General features: G+C 38.9%; 1 long non-coding RNA gene across 1 annotated transcript in view; it reads right to left on the bottom strand.

Moving 5' to 3' along the window:
* The window catches only part of LOC114897530, a 492432-nt gene that overhangs the window by 348442 nt on the left and 124793 nt on the right, over nucleotides 1–19197 (bottom strand). The window contains exon 2 of the long non-coding RNA XR_003794175.1: nucleotides 19017–19091. This is a non-coding gene — a long non-coding RNA (uncharacterized LOC114897530). The remainder of the gene's footprint in view (nucleotides 1–19016; nucleotides 19092–19197) is intronic.

Here is a 19197-nt window from a genome sequence, read left to right as displayed (position 1 = left end):
CTCATTGTGGACTGTAAAAGAAACTAGCTCAAGTCTCAGTTTCCTCCTGTTTTTCTGTGGGATTTTTACAGTTGTAGTTCTTATATATTACGATCCAATTCAAGTTAATATTTGTATATGATGTAAGGACTGAGGTTCACTGTTTTTCCACATGGATAGTCAGCTTCCAGGACCATTTGTTAAAATCCTTATTTACTCTTTTGAATTGGCTTCGTTCCTTTGTCAAAAATCAATTGACCATAAATGTACAGGTACATTTCTGACCATTCTATATGGTTTCATTGATCTGTATGTCTGTCCTTAGACAAACACCCAACAGTTTCTACTGTAGCTTTCAAATCTTGAAATCAAGTTCTGTGTATCTTCCAAAACTTCTCAAAATTGTTTTGGTTATTCTAATTACTTTACCATGAATTTTAGAATTGGTTTGTCAATTTTTATAAAAAGTGTTACTGTACTATTGATATGGACTGTTCTGCACCTAGAGATTAATTCAGGGAGGATTGGAATTTTTAAAAGATTGTCTTTCAATCTATAAATAGGTATATCTCACCATTTCTTTAATTTCAGCAATATTTCAGTGTGTATTTCTTGACCATATTTTCTTAAATGTACCCCTAAACACTTTGTCATTTGATGCTATCATAGATAGCATTTTTATTTCAATTTTTTGCTGAAAGTACCGAGAAATACAAATTGAGATTTCCACATTGACCTTGTATCCTACATTCTTTGTAGTTTCACTAGCAACTTACATATTCTATAGATTTTGCACTTAGGAAATCATGTCATTTGCAAATGCAGACATTCTTTTCCAATGCCAGTGCATTTTTCCTTGCTCTGCCTGTTACTACAGCCAGGACTTTTGGTTCAATGTAGACTGTAAATGTTAAAAGGAGAAATCTTTGCCTTGTTCTTATGGGGGGGGTGGGCATTTCTTTTTGCACTATAAAGTATGTTAGGTTTTTCCCACAGAAGTCCTTTATTGTGTTGCAGATTTTTCCTTCTAATCTCATTGAGAATTTTATCAAGGATGACTGAATTTTGACAAATCTCTCTGAATCCATTGAAATGATTTTTCTTCCTTAACTAGTTAATATGGTTAATAACATTGATGTCCCATTAAGCCAAACTTGGATTCCTGTGATAAACTCATTTGTCATTATTCTTTTATACATTGCTGGATTTGATTTGCTAAAATGTTCTTAAAGATTTTGTCTATGTGCTTAAGTGGTACTGTCTGTAGACCTCCTTTCTTGTAAGGTCTTAAGTTTTGTTTTATTATCAGAGTAATGCTCGCTTCCTAAGATGAGTTAGAACGTGTCCTGCCGTGGTGTGCGGAATTGGTAATATTTTTCAAAATGCATCTGGAGAGGAATTTTCATTTGGAGGTTTGTGACATCAAATGGAATCAGGCTAACATTTTCATGTTCTAGTGAGATATACCTTTAGTGCTTCTCTGGAAAACTGCCCATTTCACATAAGTTTTTTATTAAATTGGTACAAATTTTTTTATATAATTCTTTATTATTTATAAACAGGGATTAGTAAACGTTCTGTAAGATGCCATATAATTTAGGCTTTGTGTGCCATACATTGTCACAATTATTCAACTCTGCTATTATAGTACAAAAGCAGTACAGGCATGAAAACAGCTATGGCTGGGCTCCACTAGGACTTTGAGTGAACAGCTGGCTAGATTAGGCCTAGAAGCTATAGTTCACTGACTTTTAAATATCCATAGCATCTCCTGTGATTATCTGCTTTTTTATTCCTGATCACGGTAATTTTATCTATTGATCTTTCCAAAGAAACAGTTCTTGGTTTCATGGACTATTATTTTGTCATTTATGGCTTTCATTTTTATTATTTCTTTCTGCTGTTCACCTTGTGTTTACTTTGCTCTGCATGCTTTAGTTTCTTAGGGTTGAAGTTTATATCATTGATTTGGAATCTAACATCAGCACCTAATATTATAAATATCCCTGTAAGCACTGCCTTACCTGCATCTCAGAAGTTTTAATGTGTGAATTTTAATTTATTTTGAAACATTTTAAAATACTTTATTTCCTTTATAACCAATGAATCCTTTAGAAGTACACTACGTTACTTCCCACTGTTTGATTTTATGTCTTTATGTTGATTTCTCATTTAATCTCAAAATGCTCAGGAGATACTCATTTTTCTAATCCTTTAAAAATTGAGACATTGTGTGGCCCACAATATGGTCTTGAGCAATGTTCTGTGGGCATTTGAGAATGTTTTTTGCTGTTTGGCATATTATTCCATAAATGTTATAGGTGTGGTTGCTTGCTGGTATTCTTCACATCTTCTGTGTCCTTATCTGTATAATTGCAGACATGCTGTAATTGAGTTATCCAGTTTTCCTTATACTTTGATTAGATTTTCTCTGCATACTTAAGCTTATTTTGCATATATAGATAGGACTTTTGTATCTTTGTAATTGACCAATTTATCAAATATTCTTCCTTATCCTTGGTAATATTTCTCCTTCTGAAGTCTACTTGATCTGATATGAAGTAATCTGTGTTACTATATTACAGTATTTAAACTTTTATATTTAACCACTCTATATCTTTATAAGTATGTGGGAGATAGCATATAATTGGTTCTTGCTTTTTTAATTGAGTTTAACATCTGCTTTTAGTTGGTTATTAGGTCACTTAACATTTCATTCGTATGGTTGATCTTATTTGTTTTCTATTTGTTACCACTGTTCTTTGTACATCTTTCTTTTTGACATTCTTGTAGATTGAGTGAGTTTAGAACTTCTTATATCCCCAGAAGCCTAATAGCTGCATTTTTGTTTTCATTGTTTGCTATGTTTAATATACATCTTTTAGTGTAACTTCAGTACATACAGAAAAGCCTTACAACTGTATACTTCTGTTTCCCCTCCCATACATTATATTCTTGTCATACTTTGCATCTACTTAAGCTATAAAACTTTATATACAATCAGTTTTTGCTTTAACAGTTATTTTTAAATATTTAAAGAAAGACAAGAATGACTTCTCTTGCTTTCATAAAACTAGGAGTCCTAGAATAAAATTACCTATTTGCACACGACAAGACCTAAAAATTGAAATGCAAACCCTAAAGCTTACACAAAACACCAAACTGTCAGAACTAAAAGAACTCAGTGAAATTTCTGGATATAAAAATATATTGGCATTTCGATATATAAACCAACTGAAAAGGAAATTAACACAATTCCATTTACAATAGGATCAAGAAGAATGCTTAGGATTAACTTAACCAAGGAGGCAAAAAGACATGTACGCTGAAAACTATAAAGCACTGCTGAAAGAAATTAAATTTGACAAGTAAAGGGAAAGACATCATGTTCATGGACTGGAAGAATGTTGTTAAGATGACAACACTACCCAAAATGATCTACAGAGTCAATTCAATCTGTATCAAAATCCCAATGAAGTGATTGGCAAAAGTAGAAAAATTCATCCTGAAATTCACATGGAATCTCAGTAACCAAGTTACAGTCTCCCATTTCCCAATGCTTACCATAGCTTTGTAGCAAGTTTTGCAAAGAAGTGTGGTACTGTCACAAAGAGGCATACAGACAGTGAAAGAAGAGAGCATCAAGTTGGACCCTTACCTTATGCCATATACAAAAATTAACTCAAAATGCAAAGCCTAAATGATCTGGAACTATTAAATTCTTGGGAGCAAACATGGGGGAATAGTTTCACAACACTGGATTTGCCAATTATTTCTTGGATATGACACCAAAAACATATAAATTGAACATCAAAATTAAGATCTTTTGTGCCAAGTACACATCAACATAATGAAAACGCAACCCATGGAATGGAAGAATATATTGGCAAATCACTACCTGATAGGGAATTAACATCTAGAGTATATAAAGAACACCTACTAAACAAAAATCAAATTTGTTTTAAAAAATGGGCAAAGAACATAGACATTTCTCCAAAGAAGATACACACATGGCCTGTAAGTACATGAAAAGACAATCATCAATCATTAGAGAAATGCAAATAAAACCACAGAGATACTCACTTACATCTACTAAGATGCCTACTATCTAAAAAAATTACAACAAATATTGGCAAGTATATAGAGAAATTGGAACCCTTGTGTACTGTTGATGGTAGAACAGTGCAGTCATTGAGGAAAACACAGCATTTCTTCAAAAAACTAAAGATAGAACTACCCTATGGCCCAACAATTCAACTTAAGTGTATACCCAAAAGAGACAGCAGAGACTTGAACAAGTTTTGTGCTACCATGTTCATAAGAGCCTTATTCACAACAGACTAATCTTGGAAGCAAACCAAGTATCCAATAACAGATGAATGAATAATCGGTACATTTTACGACAGTACGCTTCTCCCTTATCCTTACTGCTGCTGCTACTGTCAGACTTAGATTTTTTCCAATTAACTATTTCATTATTATTTTTAAATTTCAGTTTCTAAGTATGTGGCTAAGTTGAGGATTGCTCCATGTGAGGAGGCCATTTTTGGGGGGCTGCACTGCGTGGCTTGCGGGATCTCAGTTCCCCAACCAGGGACTGAACCCGGGTCACAGCGGTGAAAGCCTGGAATCCTAACCACTAGGCTACCAGGGAACTCCTGAGAAGCCTTTTTATTTTTCACTCCCTGAACCCCATTAAGCTCCTTCACCCATCTCTTTGAGAGGTTTTTACTTCTTATTGACTTGAGGCAATTATATGTTTACATACAAATTGTCTGCTATGTCCATTTTAAATATTTTCTCCAAGAATCTAGTCACACTGCGGTTATTTTTTGTCCTCATGCAGTCCACCTTAGGATAGGGACAGGGGCAGCCTCCTGGAAAGCACCCCCCTCTTGGGCTAGAACGGGAAGCGCCCCAGCAGGAAACCTCAGTCCCCTGACTGCTGAGCTTCGCAAAACCTGCCACTCGGAGTACCGCTCTGCATCTGTGTTCAGGAATGCTCCCACTTTTGTTAGATGCCCCGTCTCACGCCCTGGCTCACAAAAGAGACGGGAACATACAAGGATCAAGCAGCCCGACAGGTCCCTCTGCAGGGCTTGAATGCACCTCCCTGCCAGGTGATCCTACACCTCTCCTACTGCCGGGGTCCACCACCTCCAGGCGTGTATGGCCTTGATGTGGCCCCATCACTGTGAGCATCCCTTCTGCGGGCTCTCAATATTCCCATGTGCCGCCATTTCACTCTTCATTATCACCTTCCCTACTTTCTTAGGAATTCTTCACAGTTCCTTCCCCTCTGAGAAATTCTTTTGTTAATCACACCGTATTTGTGTGTTCTATCATTATATAATTTGTTTATATAGTTTGAGGTAGGAGCAGAGACTGAAGCTTACCACCACTTTGTCCCAGCTTGGACAATTTCAGAGCATCCTGGCAGAAAGAGAGAGGCTCAAAAGCTCCACTGCAACTGAACTTCAACTTTTAAAACTCTTTGAGGCATAACGTAGGTTTCATTCACCCTCTAAGAAATGAGCCTGATGCCTGATAAGATCAAACAAAGCACTCCATATACAGCCCCTTATACCACACAACTTCTAGGTTAGGAAGCCCACAGCACATACTAGAAAATAGATAAAGTTACTGGTATCAATAATTCGTTACAGTTAAAAATAATGATACTTGTTAACAGATTACTGAATATCACAATAAATAAGGCTGTAAAATTTTAAAGCAAAGAAGTACTTTCCATTAAAGCAGGACAACTTTGAATATCCACACATCTACAAAATGTATTCCTTTTTCCTTTCCTTCTCATCTGAATTAAGATACTTTCCAATGGCAGGCCTGTAGATGTTGGCACAAGTTAGCAGTGTAAATAAAGGCCAGGAGGGAGGATTTGTCAGGCTAAAGGCTGGGATTCACAGCACTAAGATGCTTCTCCAATAACAGCTGTTCACCATTCACTCACTAATGGATCCGAGTTGTTTGCGGACGTTTTAATGGGAAGATAAAACTGGTGGCAGAGTCTCGATGTTCTGATAATATTTAGTTTATAACATCGTGTGGAGGCAGCTATCCTGTGTGCTACCTCAGGCTGAGTCACTACTTGTCTTTCATGGAGGGAGTAATGTTGAAAATCACACCTCCCAAGGCTCAGCCAGATACAAATTTTTTTTTTCTTTTTTTTTTTTTTGAACTGAGAGGGGGCCGGGCCATTGACTAAGGATGGATCCCAGCAGTGTCACAGACCCCAGGAAGAAAGGCAGGCGGGGTCGCTGACCTGGCTGAACACTCCAACCACGGAGGCAGAAAGAGCCTTTACTAACCCATTAGGCCACACCCCAAGCCAATTAAGCCCGTGTCTCTGGGGCTGGGATCGGGTGTCAGATACTGAAAGCCCCCCAGGTGATTCCTCTGAACCCTCAGCCAGAGTTGAGAAACTATCAGAGCTTCTGAGACAGTGACTTAAACCTTCCTAGTTTCATCCATCCAGAGTAGTCCTTTCCATTGGATTTTACCCTATTTTGCAAGGTTCTGACTCCTTATGCCCTCCCATTGGTATTTACCACCACTGAATCTTCTTCCAGAGAAAGTTACCAAATTCAGAGTACCCTGAAACAGGTATTTAAGAATTTCCATCTACATTCACTTGAAAACAAAGGGACATTTAGAGTGATTGCTTCCTCTACACTTCTTCTTACATTTAGAATCACAAGAAACACAAGACAGATTTTTCAAATATAGCTTTTATTCTCTGTAACACATTCCTTTGTAATTATAGCCATTACACAAGCACTTTTATTTTAATTGAATGTTTCATTATCTCTAAAGTGATTCAACCTGCAGTGCTCTCCGCTCAATCATGTCTGAAGACAACAGCTCCCTCCCAGGAACTTTGCAAAAGGCAGCAAAAAATATATATATACACACACACACACATATATATACACACACACACACTATTCATTGAACAGTTCTTCCTACAAGATAGTTGTTACTATAAACAAGTTTCATTTCAAAGAATGACGGGGAACATGTTCATTTTAATTATTACTTTTCTAAACATAAGAAAAGTGCGGGACGGTTTAAGTCCTTAGTGCCCCATAAGTGTGCTCAGGAGACTGGAGAAAAGAGATGCATTCCCTTGCTCTCTATTTCTAGCTGCGGTTAAACATACAGAACTTTCTGGTTATCCCATTAGCAGTGATGAGTTTGCCCTGGGTCATTCCTTGGCCAGCTCAGCAAGAGCCTTGTAACCAATAGCACATATTTCAAAAACGAATAGCTAGAGACAGCGTGGTTATTTGCCACGTTCGACAGCAGAGAAGAGAGACTCTCTCCCCCTCCCCGCTCCGAAGCTATGGGGTGGGAAGGTGGTGGGATGTAGGGGCCTTGACTCTCAGAGAAACCTAAGAACAAGGGGCCGTAAGCAGCCTCCGGGGAGTTGGACCAGGAACACGGTCTCAGAGTTGAGGTGACTCAAGTCCGGGGCATCTGCAGAGAGCATGTGTGGAGCTCCTCATGGGTTACCCAACACGCCTGCATGAGTTTCCCACCGCTGCTGAAACAACTGCTGCCAACAGAGCGCCTTAGCACAACAGAAACACGTTCTTACCTTCAGACGTGTAAAGCCGAGGTGTTGGGCAGGGCTGCTTTCCTCCCGGAGGCTCTAGGGAAGAATCCCGTGTCTCTTTCAGCGACTCGAGGGGCCCGTGTTCCTCGGCTCATGACCCCTTCTGCACATCACCCGCCATCTTGCTTCCAGCAGCACACCTCCAACTATGGCTGGGAGGTGCACGCCTCCCTCTTATAAGGTCAGGGTCACATTGACTCCACCTGGATAATCTAATCTCCCATCTGAAGACCCTTAACTAATCCCACCATGCAAGGTAGTGTATTCACAGGTGCCAGGAATTAAGGTGTGCACATCTCTGAGGGGGGAATTGTCAGCCCACCAGGATTCCCATCATGAGGATACACTTCACGTGTGATTTTTCTCCTGAAAACAATTTAGGGATCATACAAGAAAGATGTGGCACAAAGACCTTTGGGTAACTCATAACACCAGCTAAGATGAGAGGAGTGGAAGAGCCTATTTGAATTGTAAGTTTTCTCACAAAACGTAAATGAGAGAGAACAGTAATTGAGCAGAAGGGAACCGTGAAGCTTGGTTTCTATTACTGCAGCTTAGTAAGAGCTACTGATAAAACATCAAGCTTCCTATGTGCCAGCCGCTGCAGTTGGTACTTGGTATGTGATACCCCATTTAGTACTGCATGGATATTTCTCATTCACCAATGAATAAACGGAACCAAACAGAATTTAAGTAATTTGGCCAAAGTCACACAGCTAGTAGGTGGCAAGACGAGGATTCTCGTCCTTGGCTCTGGGCACCAGAGCCCGTGGGTGTTCCTGCTGCACGAGATGCCTTGACTGCTGACGGTGCAGGAGGCATGGTGGACAGCTGCAGCAGCCCTGCAGCAGGACTCAGAAAGCTGCCTCCTGCTCCAGTCCAGCCGCCGTGCAGGCTGTGGGGAAACGCAGTCACTTGTGAAAGGAAAGATCTCGTTCTACCTTGTCTCTTCCTTCTTTGTTTCTCTGAGTCTCAAATGAGAACCTTATTTGCTTCTTCCAGAAGACCTGAGGATAACAACCTTCCAGGTCAACGTCTCACGCTCAGGTGCATCTCCTAAGAGGGTTTCCCCGAGGCACTGCGTAATCTTGCCTCCGACCCCTGACGACTTTGACCTTTCAGTTACCTTCACATCTCTTTCTCCAGGAAACCGACTTCTGCTTCCTCATGCCAATCTGACAGTTCTTTCTGTTGTTTGTTGGCTTTTCTTGTTTATTTTAACATACTTCATTGAAGTGTAATTTATATAAAGTGTACCCATTGAGATGCACATTTCAATGAGCCTTGATAAACGTACACACCCATGTCACCACCTCCCAAATCAAGATACAGGATGTTTCCGACACTTCAAAACTTCTTTCCTGCACCTTCTCACTCAGTCCTCTCTTCAGCTCTAGTCCTAGGCAGCCATTGATCTGGTTTCTGTCACAGCAGATTATACTGGTCTTTTCTGGAGCTTAATGTGAATAGAATCATACAGTAATACTCCCTATGCCTGGCTTCCTTCACTCAGTGTGATGTTTGTTGAGATCCCTGTTGTTGCACCATCAGTAACTAATTCATTGTATCACTAGGTGTTATTCACCCAGAGCTGTATCTCTAAGAACTTAGAGCACAGTGATGTGAAGGGTGTATTGGACTTCATAGTGAAACGGAGCAACACCCTATGGTCCTTACCACCTATGTCCTCCGCCTGCCTTTTGTCTGTGGAAAAACTTTAGCCAAAGAATAAGTTTAATAAGAGCAGTGAGAAAATGCAGAAACAAAGGAAAACCGTCAGAGGAGACCAAATAATAATTGTTTAGTCATGAAGCATAGTCAAGGACCTTTAGGTCCTCCTCAAGGGCTATAGATAATAGTCTTGAGCCGTATCCTGTGAGCTGTCTTATTGATACTAAACCCTACCAGGTGGAAGACATTAACACATGATGACCAGGCTGTAACCAGACATAAGCTGCCACAATTCTGAGAATTGGCCTCAAAGAAATGGAAACAAACCGACCCTGGAACTGAAGATTAACTGTACCTAAAGCTATCGAGATGACGCTGGTCAGAGCACCAATGACCAATTTCAAGATGACCGTCAGAGCTGCCTGTGCTGTTTCTGCAGGCAGCCCCTCCCTCTGTCTATAAAAGCTCTTGCACCCTGACTGCCTGGGGAAGGGGAGCTGGCCTTTGGACAGGTGCCACTCCCCACCCCTCTCCGCCCTGGTTACCGGCATCCAAAATAAAGCAAACTTTCCTGGGCTTCGCTGGTGGCGCAGTGGTTGAGAGTCCGCCTGCCGATGCAGGGGACACGGGTTCGTGCCCCGGTCTGGGAAGATCCCCCATGCCGCGGAGCAACTGGGCCTGTGAGCCATGGCGACTGAGCCTGTGCGTCCAGAGCCTGTGCACCGCAACGGGAGAGGCCACAACAGTGAGAGGCCCGCGTACTGCAAAAAAACAGGAGGAGAAAAAAAAAAAAAAGAACTTTCCTTTCCACCAACCTGGCTTCTGTATTGGCCTTTGAGGGGGGAGCAGCCGGACCCCACTTTCGGTTACAATAGCACTGACTCTGAAGAGAAGAAAACTTGCTAGAAAATTACAATATTTTACCCACAGAATCTAGCAAAATAATTACCACGTTTACAGTAAAACTTTTTATAATCCATTTAATTATTTTATTAGAAATGCAGAGCCACCGCAGCTAGAAGTATAGAATTCTAGGTACTAATATGACTTCTGTCAAGGAAAGGCTAATTTTAACAATTGCTTAGCACGTGTTTCCTTTGCAGTTTTCATTTGGTCCTTTTAAAATAAAATAAAAATGGTTTATCCTGTGATATCTGCAGTGCTATTACAGCACTAAACACAATGTAGGGATTATAAAACATCTAACATTTATTCAAAAGATCAGTTATAGAAATACATATTCAGGGATTTAATCGTTTGCTTATACTGGAAATTATGATTTCATGGGTTGAGATGTGCCAGATACTCCTTGTGAATACTCAGCGTATTTCACACCATTCTAAACCCTCTGCTGTATGCAGTCATCAATCCTGAACACTTCGCTTACAAGTCTTTCTTGCCAGGAGGGTTATGGACAGTACCACCAAGAATCTGTGGGTTTAGGAAGATGGAAGAGATTATTCTCAAGTGTTGACTGCAGAGAGATGCTTGGGTGTCAGCAACTTACTGACTTGGGAGGCCACCTGCGGATTCTGGATGCCCTATTAAGAGTCGTCTGCTTTAGTTCAATCACAGTTGAGACTGTTGGGAGTGGCTTCTTCGTACTCCATATTTTTTCACTCCTCAGACCTTCCAATGGTTTTTTAGCCTCTCATTTTCTGCGTTAAATGTATTACTGGAAGTAGAAAACTGCAAAGTAAACATCGTGATACAATTAAAAGAAATTACAAGGCTAAGGCGTGGAATACACTGGATGTCAGTGAGAAGGGCCCAGCATTTGGGATCATTCTGCCCCGTATTAAAACAAGACAAACAGCTGAGGGAATGAGCAGGAAACCTTCATCCTCGTGGAACCAGCAGGACAGGAGCTGGAAGAGGCCCTGCTATCTATATAGCACTGTAACCACCCTTTAAAGTGCTGTCTCCTAAAAGTAAATATAAATAGCAGTAAACAAGTAGACCATAGCACTTCTGTGAGTTATATCGGTGACCCAAACTAATCTCATGCTCTGCAACTGGGTTTGCTGATCATATATTTCTAATGTTCTCAGGTACCTGAAAGAGGTTTACAACTGTCTCTGCAAGAATATTACATCATCTAACGTTTTGATAATTATTTCTAAAAAATAATATTTCAACTAAAATGTTCGGCACTCCATCAAAGATATCTAGAGACGTAAGAAGCTATGACATCTGAATGGAGACCAACACACAAAAAATGTTAAGCAAAAATAAGTCCTCAGTTACTCCAGGTAGTAGAATCAATAGATATGGGTTGTAAAATAACTATGCTTACTGTGGAGATAAAAGGAAAGCATAAGCATTTCAGCAAAGAACTCAAAGATTTAAAAAGAAAAACAAATTTTATATTCCAGGTTTGAAAAAGAAGCGAGTACAAATTCTACACTAAAAATGCAATTACTGAAATTGAGGACTCAGTAGCCAAATATAACAGGAAATGAGATTTAGCTGAAGATAACGTTAGTAACTGGGAAATAGATGAGAAGAACTATCAAGAATGAGGCACAGAAAGACAAAGGAATAAAAACTACAGAAGAGAGGATGAGACAGCAAGGATACTTAGAAGATTTAATATGTTTAATTGTGAAAACCACAGAAAATGCAACATACATGAATAAATACAAAGTAACACTGACTGAATAAAAAAATTAGATACTGTGGTGTTTGAAAGTATTTATAGAATTAAATAAGTCAAGAGAGCATAAAATGTCTAGGTTAACAACTAAAGACGACTAAGAGACTATATAACTAGCCCACCAACAGGAAAAAATGGAATAATAAAAATATTTCAATCAATCAACAAGAAGGAAAATGAGAAGTCAAATACTGAGGGCAGATAAGAAAAATACAGTAGCATCATATAAAGTCCAATATATAAATAAATGGCAATGAACCATGTGAAAGAAAATGCCTGATAATCTAAATGAAGTACAAACAATATACACTTGCTTCGAAGAGATATATCTGAAGTATAAGGATGCAGAAAATTTAAAGTAAAAGGATGGAAGAGATATGCCATGTAAACACCAATCAGAGAAAACCGATGTATAGGCAGACCTCAGAGATACTGTGGGTTCAGTTCCAGACCACAGCAATAAAGCAGGTATCACAATAAATTGAGGCACACATATTTTTTGGTTTCCCAGTGCATATAAAAGTTATGTTTACATTATAATGCAGGTTATTAAGTGTGCAATAGCAGTATGTCTAAAAAGTGCATACCTTAATTTTAAAATATTTTATTGCTAAAAAATGCTAACCATCATCTGAGCCTTCAGTAAATTGTAATCTTTTTGCTGGTGGAGTTCGAAATATTGCAAGAATTACCAAAATGTGAAACAGAGACACGAAGTGAGTAAATGGAAGTTGGAAAAATAGAACCAATAGATTTGCTTGATGCAGTATTGCCAAAAATTTTCAATGTGTAAAACAAGGCAGTATCTATGAAGCACAATAAAGTGAGGTATGCCTATACCTATATTAATATTAGACAAAGGAGACTTTAAGGCAAAACAAAGTCCTAGAGCTAAAGTAGGTCACTTTGCAATGCTATAAGCTTTACTTCACCAGAAATATATCTTGACCAGTAAAGAAATGGCCAGCCTAGCCCAGTCCAAACTTCTTCCCATAGAATCATCACCTAATTAAATAATGTCTTCTGAAGTTACTGCTTTGTGATGTGGCTGGATGCGTACACAGACAAATCTAATTGATACTCGGAGGAAGAAAAGCTGCAGAAAAAAATTCAGCAACTATCTTACTGGTAAACATTGCTTTTTTTCCCTTGAGTTCAGAACAAAATAAGAATGATTGACATTATTACTCTGATTCATCATTGTGCTAGTCCTCCTAAACAGGTCCAAACATGGCCTGAGAGATCAGAGAAAAGAGACAGGGGAGGGGCTCCTGTGGTTTGGACCTCCCACCAGTGCATCAGAGGAAGGCATCCTTCTCAGCTTGTCCAGGTGCAGGGCAGAAGGGGAAGCAGGGGTGAGGCTGAAAAGCTATCAGCAAACATCAAAATATGGCATCAGATTCTCTATTACGCTTTCTCTCCCCCGTATCTTGGACACCGCTAATGTATAGGTCTTAGATCCCAAAGAAGATATGTTTCCACCAGGAATCACAACAATGGTTGCTCTGAATCACAAGTTGAGGCTGCCACATTGTCACTTACGGCTAATCAGTCAGCAACAAATGGGGATCACAGTTGATTGATCTTGTTTATCAAGGGGAAAATAGAATTGCTACTACAAAACTGACTGAAGAAGAAGAATGTCTGGAATTTGCCCCTGTCCAGTGCTACAAGTTAATGAAAGGGTACGACACCCCCAAATAATTGAGATCTTTAATGACTCACAATTTCATTGATAATTTGCTACAATCTATGAGGTTAAGAACTATAACTGGATGAGGCTCTAGTTGAGGGCAAAGAGAGCAAGAAATTGGTATTGGAAGAAAGAGCCTAGAAATCCCAACTTGTGACAAGTTGCAGAAGCTCATTCCCTTCCACTAATATTGTCTATATGATGAGTGGTCATTAAGATATGATATTAAAGGAGGGTGATGATCGGGCTAGTAGATGAATATGTATCACAGAAAACTACAGAGACTTATAAGAAATTTTGGTCCCCTATTTTTGGGTTCATAATGGGCACATCTCCTGGCACCATGTTGGGCAAAATATGATGTTGCCACTGATGAGTTTGGAAGTTCAAATAAGAGAATAAGATGTATAACGAACTAATTGTCCATACCAGATACAGTTTGTATCTTTTCAGAAATATTCTCACTCTTCTAATACTCACTGAATTTCTTGGATTCTTTTCACAACAGGGTTCAGTTGTATTCTTCCACGGAGAGGCACTGTGTATGATTTGGAAGGCAGAACCAAAGAGAGGTCATCCTGATTTGGTGGTGACCACTGGGGACAAGCACGTGGGCACCGGCATGGCGGATGTGTGGTTTTGCTCATGACTCGGGGTCTTATCTTTTGACAAGTACTAGCCACAGCGCTACAGGCAAGTCGGATCATTCATGACCGAGACCAGCAGCCACGGAGTCAAGAGCACCTTCCTGAACCCACTTTAGAAGGTTAGGATCTTTGCAATCAAGTTTAGTTATTTGCTATCATGAGACTAGAATTTTCATATATGAGTCAAGTGTGACTGACACTGGAATTAGAAAATGACCTTTTAAAGGTCAAAACAATGGCAGAAATGACAAAGGAGATTTTTTTTTTTAAATCCTAAGCAAAATTAAATATCAAATTTGAAATTTCGTATTCCTGTCATATAAAGATGATTTTCAAAGCTATAAGAAAAATACCCTTCTTTAAAAAGTGGACAAGCAGTAGATAGAATGTTCACGCCCCTAAAGCTATAAATATATATTAAAATATTAATTATATATTACAATACTCAGCCTCACTTGTAAACAAAGAAATTAAATTAAAATGAGAACTCTTTTTCGCCTAAAATTTTCTTCAAATTGTCAAAATTTTTTTTAAAGTCATCCTTGTATTACCAAGGGTATTTTGAAGTAGGTGTCCTCAGACAGTGCTGGGGGATATATATATTATTGTGTATATTATATATCAGCCTGCATCATAGCAGGAAACAGACGGCATACTCTGAGTCCTTAACTGAGGACAGTTTAATGAAGTTTCTCCTTTTGCAGTGCAGTTGCAGTTAAGGGCATCGTAAGGAAGAGTGAAGGATCAAGGGCTAGCAGCAGCAAAAAGCCATTACCACACTCAAGACTGAGAGGGGAACAAATCGGGTTGGAGGAGACTGAATGAAGTCAGGCTCTGTAAGTGTGGGTTCTGTATGGGAGCTGTAGGTTTACAGCACAGCCATTGCCCAGAAGAGAATTAGTGAGCTTGTGGTGGGTAGAAATAGCTGACCTGACCTACTCCCAACTCTCCATCTCCAGCTTGTGTCTCCCTGTGACTGAGCCCGACTAGAAACCGAACAGCAAGGAAGCCTAAGTGATGTAATCGAATTCCTGCCAGTGAACTTCCCGGACAGAAAGCTGAGCAGGAAGGGGCAAAGAATGGATGTTAGGGTCAGGGCTGGAGGAGGGGGAGGGAAATAGAATACAACCAACCATCATATAGTATAAATTATATCTCTCTAGTAGACATACGGCATTGTGAGTTAAGTTTCATGAAAATGTTCATACGCTCAATTGAATAATTCACCTCTAGGAATTTATCTTAAGGACACCATTGAACGAAAATACAATTGCCATTGCATTACTATTTATAACTGGGAAAAAAGAAATAGCTTAAAATTTTAGAGTAATAGGTTAGTATGATGGAGTAATATGTCACCAGTATAATCATGATATATGTGGGTTCTATGCTTCGTCACCCCTTTGTATCCTCAACATCCTTACCTCTATTTGAGAAAGTGTCTTTCTTTAATGCAACAGGATTTAAATATCACAAACTATACATATATATATGATTTTTATATATTTATATTTATTTATATATTTAATTTTATTTAAAAAATTATATATATACTTTATATTTATATAAATATATATTATATTTAATTTATATTTTATATTTTATATAAAAATTATATATATTATTTTTTATATATATATAATTTTTTTTTCTGTTAGGTCCTCCTCTCTGAAGAATTGCAAATATGGATAGCAGCATATGGATTAAAGGATGGGCAGTGTGTAGCAGAGTTGTCACCTACGGAAAAGAAGCAGAAGGAGGTCAGAGGAGGAGTCTTCTACATGTTGATATGTGTTCACTCTGTCACTGCTTAAAAAAGGACCCAAGGACAATGGTAAAGAAGAATTGGTGCTGTCATCTGGACTTCACATGTACTCCTGGTCAACTCTGTATGACAATGGGTCATTTCTAGTTAAGACTTCCACCTGCATGCTTTTCTCATAATTATGGGTTAAATTAGCATTGCAACATATGCAAGAATACTTTGGAATCTGGAAAAGTAATGTGCTGTTAAGTATAGTAGGCAGGTTACAAGATGTAATATACCATTACAGTGTACACTGTCTGCATGATCCTAATTTAGATTTTAAAATACCTATTTTAAAATGCCTATATGAACACTATTTTTGAAATGCTAACAGAAGTTAATTCTGGATGGTGGAATCATGCTAACTTGGCTTTTTTCTTCCCTAAGAAGTTTTCCAAAATTTTCTAAATATTTCTTACATGTATTATCAGAAAATATCTCTTAAGGAAGGGAATTTTTATCTCAGTGTGGGCTGTGCAGTTCTAGTTAGTGAGTGCTGGCTTAATAAAGCTATCTTCTGAGAGTGTTACGCATTATAACACGCCCAAACTAATCACTTCAAAAAATCACATAATTTAAAGCCATGCCTCAACAGTTTGAACTACACAGTACAACAGAGAATGAGAATCTGAACCACAATAAATACCACAAATGCAGAGGGATACGCAATTCGCCGTCGGACTTATACAGATTAAGGTGCAATTAAGCGCAGGTGTTGTGGCCTGATCTTCAAATAACAGGAGAGTTCAGAGATCTCTTTCTTTTAAATAATCCTCATCTTTAGGTTCCTTCCAAGAAAGAAGGAGTTTGGGAAACTGAATATGACACTGAAACTCTCAGCACAGAGGGCATTATCCCCCTCGCCATAACAGTATGTGCTCTGGTCTGGCCCATATCTTCATCTATCAGAGAGCAAAGGCAAGTGAGCTATTCCAGCAAATTACCCCTTAAACATAGGTCTGAGGTGTGGTGAAAGCAACCGTGAAGAGTGAAGAGTACCAGGGGCAGCTCTTACAAAGCACAAGCGAACTTGCATGGCGGCAGCTGCCCGGGATGTCAGCTGCCCCCTGTCTTATGAACCATTAGAAGCAACAGAAATATGTGCCCCAGAGAAGGGTGGGGCTGATGTAATTCTATGATCATTTAAAAATCGAAGACATTCAGACAACGCATTCAACCATTCTTGGTTTCAGTTTTCTCCTCTGTGACATGGAAATACCAACACTTACTTATCTCACAGAGCTACTGAAAGGACTCTGAGTTTGATGTAGGTACTGAGAGCATTGATGTATTCCTTCATTCTTTCAACAGATACTTATTGAGGGCACAATGTCCGGGATATAGTAATGAACTAAACGAAGGAATTCCTACATTATATGCTCTAGTGACAGGACAGACAGCAAACAGTAAAACAAAAGATAGTGATACGTTAAACTAAGGCAATGGGATAGAAAGTGAACTAGTAGCTATTTAGAATGTCAAGCAAGGTCTTTGTGGTGAGATGAGCTTGAGATTACCCCTGAATGCCAGGAAGGAGCCAGCCAGGTGCAGAGTAGTGATGAGTCCATCAGGCAGACAGAACATCAAGGGCAGAGGCCCCAAAATGGGCTTAAACATGGTATGTTTGAGGAACCAGAAGAAGACCAGGGTGACCACATTGCCATGGACAAATGAGAACGCGTGGTGCCCAGTACGTATTATGGGCTCAGTATATAATAGTTGTTACTCACATAATGGGTACGTAAATGGCAAAGCAATGAAAATGCATCCCTGGGAATAACAGGTTTATCACTATAATAATGGTCATGATGTGTAAAAAAATACCTATTATTAGACTGCCACAGCCTGACGGATTGTCTGATGATAGGTGTCAACTGTGATTATGAACCAGGGACAAGTCACATTACAGACCCATGAAGTACTTCAGTTTTGTCCAGTCTACTATAATTTGCCACTGAGTTTCTTGCAGCCTCAAGTGAAATGTGAGTCAGCCTCTCCAGACCTCAGCAGGGTCTCCCCAAGGCCAGGCTAACTGGCTCCTCCCAGCCAAAGCCTAGGGCCCTCCTGCACATCTGGCCAGAACTACTGAGCAGGACATTATATGCTTGTTGAACATCCTTGTGGGGACATCCTCCTTGATATTATCAAATAAATGCCAAGGACTGAGAAGGAACAGGGTTTTTTTTTTAAGCATACGTGAAATGACTGGCACTGAAGAGTGACCAAAAGTTGGCCTTATTAAGCTTGGTCCACACCCAGCAGTTAGCTATATTGGAGTCACACAGACACACACCGACATATTGATTTTTGTTTTCTCTAATAAAATTACAGACCTGAGCTTTGAGTTTACTTCTTAATGAGAAGGTGTTTATTCTTTCGTGATGACTCCTTTAGGCACCCTTTTTTGGGAACGTTTATATAAACTAGACTTTAAATGATGACAAGTAATCATTGTATGACCTCTCTATAATGTTGCTATGTCAACCTCAAAAAACAAATGTTAAAATTTTGTCCAGTATGTATTTTAAATCAATAACATTACTATGGCAACTATTAGCAAATCCATTTTAATCTGTACTTCTCTTGTAGACAAAATAGAATACTTCAACATTTAATAAACATGGCCACTTAACTGACTTTTACTCCATAGGCTATTTATTCTGGTAACTATTAATTTTTCACACAAAGTTAGATAAAGAAACAGAACTTAATTGAAAATAGTAAATACAACATATTTTATTTTTCCCTGAGAGCATGTTCTGAAAATTGATTATTCTTAAAAATAGTGGATGTAATTCCACAGGTTTTCTATCATGTATGATATACTAAATTGTAATTATTCAGGGTAGTGAAGGAGACTTTGCTTTGGATATCTCAAGAGTAACAGATAATAAAACATGCACTATATAAGCCAATTTATAACATACCTTATATCTGTAAATAGTCTTGGATCTGTTCGATATGGTAGGAGGCACTGCAATTTCCATACAGCTAAAATATCACTAACAAAAAGACAAAAGAATAATTTTATTGTTTCCATAAATACATAAAATCAACACCATGTGATTCTGAGACTGAATAATTTGAGAATCAATCACAAAACTTACG

This window comes from Monodon monoceros, unplaced genomic scaffold, assembly GCF_005190385.1.
Source record: "Monodon monoceros isolate NGI ecotype Baffin Bay Population unplaced genomic scaffold, NGI_Narwhal_1 Super_Scaffold_17, whole genome shotgun sequence".
Taxonomy (NCBI): Eukaryota; Metazoa; Chordata; class Mammalia; order Artiodactyla; family Monodontidae; genus Monodon; species Monodon monoceros.
The sequence above is the reverse complement of the archived record's forward strand: the minus strand, read 5'-3'. Positions and strand labels throughout refer to the sequence as shown.